General features: G+C 43.5%; 1 long non-coding RNA gene across 1 annotated transcript in view; it reads left to right on the top strand.

The window, feature by feature from the left end:
• The window catches only part of LOC121035283 (uncharacterized), a 23661-nt gene extending 19189 nt beyond the window's left edge, over nt 1-4472 (top strand). The window contains exons 3-4 of the long non-coding RNA XR_005792832.1: nt 2363-2457; nt 2640-4472. This is a non-coding gene — a long non-coding RNA (uncharacterized LOC121035283). The remainder of the gene's footprint in view (nt 1-2362; nt 2458-2639) is intronic.
• The last annotated feature ends 356 nt before the right edge of the window (nt 4473-4828 follow it).

The raw sequence follows: 4828 nt of genomic DNA, 5'->3' as shown, positions 1-4828 counted from the left end.
ATCACTATCATTTTTACTTTTTTACCTGCCATTTCTTCCCTTGTGCTTTTTTTTTTTTTTTTTTTTTTTTGCTGGACCAAGAATCTCATTTTGTCTTTTTCTCTTGGGAGACTTTTTCCCCATCAACCCATGATTGTACATCCCTTGTCTGGCTACCACCCACCAGGGACTCAGAGTCTGTTTCAGCTTCTTACATCTGCATTATGCTTGTCAATGGAGGTCGGCTTTCAGCCAGTACTTCTGTATATCTAATCTGTAGAGCCCTTGGCAGCTTCCAAAATACTTGGGCCCAAGTTATTTAATCCTCACAAATATCTTGTGTGGTGCATGTTTTTACTCCAAACCTGACTCCTTGCGCCTTTATCCTCTTCCTGTAGAGATCAAGGGCAGGGGGGAGATGAGACAAAAATATTTCACTCTTTTTGCAGTATAGGTTTGGAGTGATAAGGACTTCACCCAGGTTTACTGCAGCCAGGAGTGATTCAGGAGGAGAGAAATCCTGTGAAGTCCACCAGAAACTCGAAAACTTGGCTTTTGAATGAACAACAAACACCTGATACTTCTTTGGGGAGAAGGATCAGTTTCTGACATCTAACTGGTGGTCCAATACGGAATTGAGGGAGAAGGAGGAAGAGGCTCTGGAAACTTGTTGGCATACCAAAGTACTTCCTGACATGAAATCTTTTACCTTTTGTAGGAGACCAAAGAAGCACAATGTTTGGCCCCCTTCAGATTCAAGATGTTCTATTGATTTATTTATCAGAGAGCCCCTCAAACATTTATATTGGCAATGACTAGGCTAGAAACTGACCCACCCTGTCTCCTTGGGGGGGTGGTTCAGATTCTCTGTGAACAGTTGATGCCCAGGTGAGGTATCCCTGAACAGGACTGCAGGTTTGTTGAGCTCTGGTTGCTGCGTTCCAGAAGGTAGGAGGAAATGGAGGCCTCTGTGTGTGGCCTGGTACCACACAGCTCTGCCATCTCAGTATCTGTCTGAGCTGCCAGACTCTTGGAAAAGTTCCTTTGATTTCTTCAATTGTATTCAGTGCCAGGTTGGGAGGCCTAGAGAGGGGCCTGGGGCCCAACCATTGTGCTAACCAGAGCAGTACCAAGTGACAAATCTATGCTGCTCTTTCTTTCTTTTTTTTCTTTTTCTTTTCTGCCTTCCAGGAAGATTACTATAAAAAAAACAAACAAAAAACAAAAAAACTCATTTTTTTATTTTCAAGCACACCCTGTTCCTTCACAAGGAAAAAAGAAGAACACAGAGCAACATTTATTCATAAAGTCTCTATTCAGCTCTCCTTGCTTGTTATTGGCTCAGGGTTCAGCTAACTGGTTCCCACAGAGCACAGACCAGCAGGGGAGGTGGGGTTCAGAGTAGAGAACAGTAAAGAGACCTGCTCTTCCAGAATGCAATGGAAAGCCGCAATATTCTGGATGAGTGGCATGAACACAGTGGTGACTTTATTCTCTATTTCCCCCTTTGGACTGGAGCCTGCCTACCTCAGGGCTGGCCAGACTCACCCACCCATTCCTGCCTGTGTACACTCTGTCTCTGAAAGGGGCTTCCTTGCAGGGGAAACTGAATGTGCTCTTCGAGTGGCTTTCATGGTAGAGCAATTCCCAATCTTAGAAGGAGACAAGTGAGCCATCCTTCTAGCAGCTCAGGAAGAAAATTTTGGAATCATCCCTGATCCCTCTCTTTCTCCCATCCTACTTCCAGTCTGCTGCTACATCCTGTTGGCTTCACGTTCAAAATTTCTTTAATATCTATATCAATCAGTATCTATATCAATAACAATCAAAACTATAAAATTAAGTCAGTATCTATACATATATGTGGTTCAACAAGAGAAACAACCAGTGGCAGATGCTTATTAAGAGATTCATTGCAAAGAATTGGCTTACACAATTGTGGGCTGGTTAGGTGAGTCTGAAGTCCCTAGGGCGGGAGGGGGTCCTTAGGAAAGGCAAGCAGAAATGCCGAGGCAGGAGATGAAGCTGCTATCCACAGGCAGATCTGCTTCCTCATCCAGGAACCCTCAGTTCTGCTCAGAAGGCTTTTAACTGATTGAATCAGGCCCACCTGAATCTACCATAATTTCACTTACTTAAAGTCAACGCTCTAGGGATCTTAATCACATCTACAAAATATCTTTACAGCAACACCCAGATCAGTGTTTGATTGAATAGCTGCTGACAGTAGCCTAGCCAACTTGACCTACAAGACCTACCATCACATTGTCAAAGCCACCATCACATCTCCTCTGAATTACTACTGCTTTAGCCTCTTTACCAGTTTCCCTGTCTCTTTTCTGATCCTCCCTGTCCCTCCCCCTTCCCCAACTGTTTTCAACAGAGCAACTAGAGGGATCATTGCTCCATTAACCAAAGCCTCCGTGATGGCAGAAGGATGGCCCCCCAAAGATGGCCATGTCCTAATCCCCAGAACCTGTGAGTGTGTTATCTTGTTTGGCAAAAGGGACTTGGAAGCTATGCTTAGGGTGTGGGTGTGGAGGTGGTCCTGGATTACCAGGTGGGCCCAATCTAATCATATAAAGCAGAAGAGGCGAGCAGAAGGGTGAGAGATCTGCTGTTGAGGACTTGACCCTCTACTACTGGCTTTGAAAATGCAGGAAGGGGCCACAAGCCCACAGCAAAGAGCAGAGGACCTCAGTCGTACAACTGCATGGAACTGAATTCTGCTGGCAAACCCAGTGAGCAGGGAAACAGATTCTTCCCCCCAGGAGTTTCCGGTAAGGAATATAGCTCTGACGATAGCAGAGCTATATTGTGTTGGGCTTCTGATCTATAGAACTGTGAGACACAAATTTATGTTTTTTAAGGTACTACATTTGTGGTAATTTGTTTTGGCAGCAACTTCCCACCCCACAGTGTAAAAGCCAAGCTGCTCAGAATCCCCATCTCCCTTTGTCTCTGACGTCATTTCCTACTACTCTCCCCTGGGCTCCCCTCACCCCCTCCATCAACTCCAGGGCCTGGACCAGAGTGAAACTTGTGAGGCATGGACCTTGAGATGCCAAAACATTCAGTAATCAAGATAAATAATATTTTAATGACATATCATCATTAATACAAAAGAAAAAGACAAAACTTTGGAAGAAAGGCAGGATCCAACCCTGCGTTTGGACGCCTCGCCTTTGGCTAATCCTAGACCTGATCTTTGTTGCTCTGAACCCTCCAGGCACACTCAACCCCCAGTGCTTTGCCGTTTGCTTTTGCCCTAAATATCTGCAAGCCTTTCTCCCTCACCTGCTTCAGTCTTTGCTCAAATTTCCCCCTTCTTAATGAGCCTTCCCTGACCCTCTATATAAAGTTGCAGTGCCTCACGCCAGCACACCTGGGCCCCCCTTGCTTTGTATTTCCCCTAACATGTTACATGTCTAATATTCTATTTTATTAATTTACTACTGTAGGGGAGATAACATTTCTTCAATACGCATTGAGGGTTTCTGGCAGGGATGTCTTAACAGGTGAAGAGGAGGAGAGAATACAAATTTCATTTAATGAAAGTTTGCCCATACATAGGAGTCTTCACAGGAAAAGAAAGATCCAAAGAAGCATCTAGGCCCCAGAGCTTATGTACAACGTTGAAAGGAGAGTGACGATTGTGGAGAAGTAACTAAAATATATGGGGAGACTAGAAAAAGATAAAAATTATTTTAATAAGGTCTGTTTGTACAAATTTCCCTCGACCTTGACTCCCCATCTCTGGTGATAAAAATGTTCTTTTCCTCCTGGTGTTAGGAGGGCATCTTTCACATTCGGAGTTTCATCTCCTGTTTTCAGGAAGAAGAGGAAAGGTCAAAGTGCTTTCTTTGCACCTGTTGGTTTTCAAGTGACTTTAGCTCAAAATAATATGTGAAAGCAGCATGTTTTGAGGTGGCATGTTCTGAGCCCCTTTATTTCTTATTGTTTGTTGCTGTTTCACCAAGGCCTAACAGTATGTGGCGGGTGTAGGCCTTCAATTGGGAAGGAATGAAGGAGGCAGGGAGAGAGGGGGAGGGCAAGAGAGGAAGGAAGGAGAAGGAAGAACAAAAGTGTGGCTAGTGTCAGTGGGGGAACAGGGCGGGTATATGTATTCAAGGAAGAACTTTCCCCTCGGTTTATTGAAACCTAAAATCCCTGAAGAACTGTAGTAAATTTCAATCTGTCTAAGGAAATATTGATTTATAAGCAGGGTTATTTTTTCCTCTCCCAAAGGGGAAAGCCATCCAGAGCCAGTATAGTCTATTAGGTTAATTAGCAGATTTGGATTAGCTGTGTGCTTTCTTTTCTAGGACATTAGCTAAATTCTGTTTCCACTGAAATTCTGGGAAATGTTTGAATCCCATGCAGTTTGCCCCAAGTCCTTTGAGACAGAGTCTCTGCAAGCTATATTTAATGATCCCTAGAGGTTTTATTCTTGTCTAGTTTACTCTCAACAAATAAAAATTCAATTTTGATGATCCCTTTCTCCTATTTTTCAGTGGCTTCTAATGAATCTATTGTCAAAGATTAGTGATAACTTGCATTATAAATTGGTCTTTATGCCATAGTAACAAAGAACATTGTAACAAATGTATCACAAGGTTGATTAGGTTGGAAAAGAAACCCGAGCTTTACCACCATTTTCACTGACTGACTGACTGACTACACCCATGAAAGTCAGGGGTTGACTAGAATATCTGAGCTGGGAGTAAAACGGAGTGAGGTTACAGTTGGTGGCACATGCTTAATTATGAGGATTGTGGACCAAGGTGGCCAATGTGGGCATTTGTAGGACAATTAAGCTAAGGAAATAGGTTAGGAGAGAGAAGAGAGG

The sequence above is a fragment of the Herpailurus yagouaroundi genome, unplaced genomic scaffold (genome assembly GCF_014898765.1).
Source record: "Herpailurus yagouaroundi ecotype Mexico unplaced genomic scaffold, PumYag 28, whole genome shotgun sequence".
In the NCBI taxonomy this organism is placed as follows: Eukaryota; Metazoa; Chordata; class Mammalia; order Carnivora; family Felidae; genus Herpailurus; species Herpailurus yagouaroundi.
This window is presented reverse-complemented; position numbering and strand designations above follow the sequence as displayed.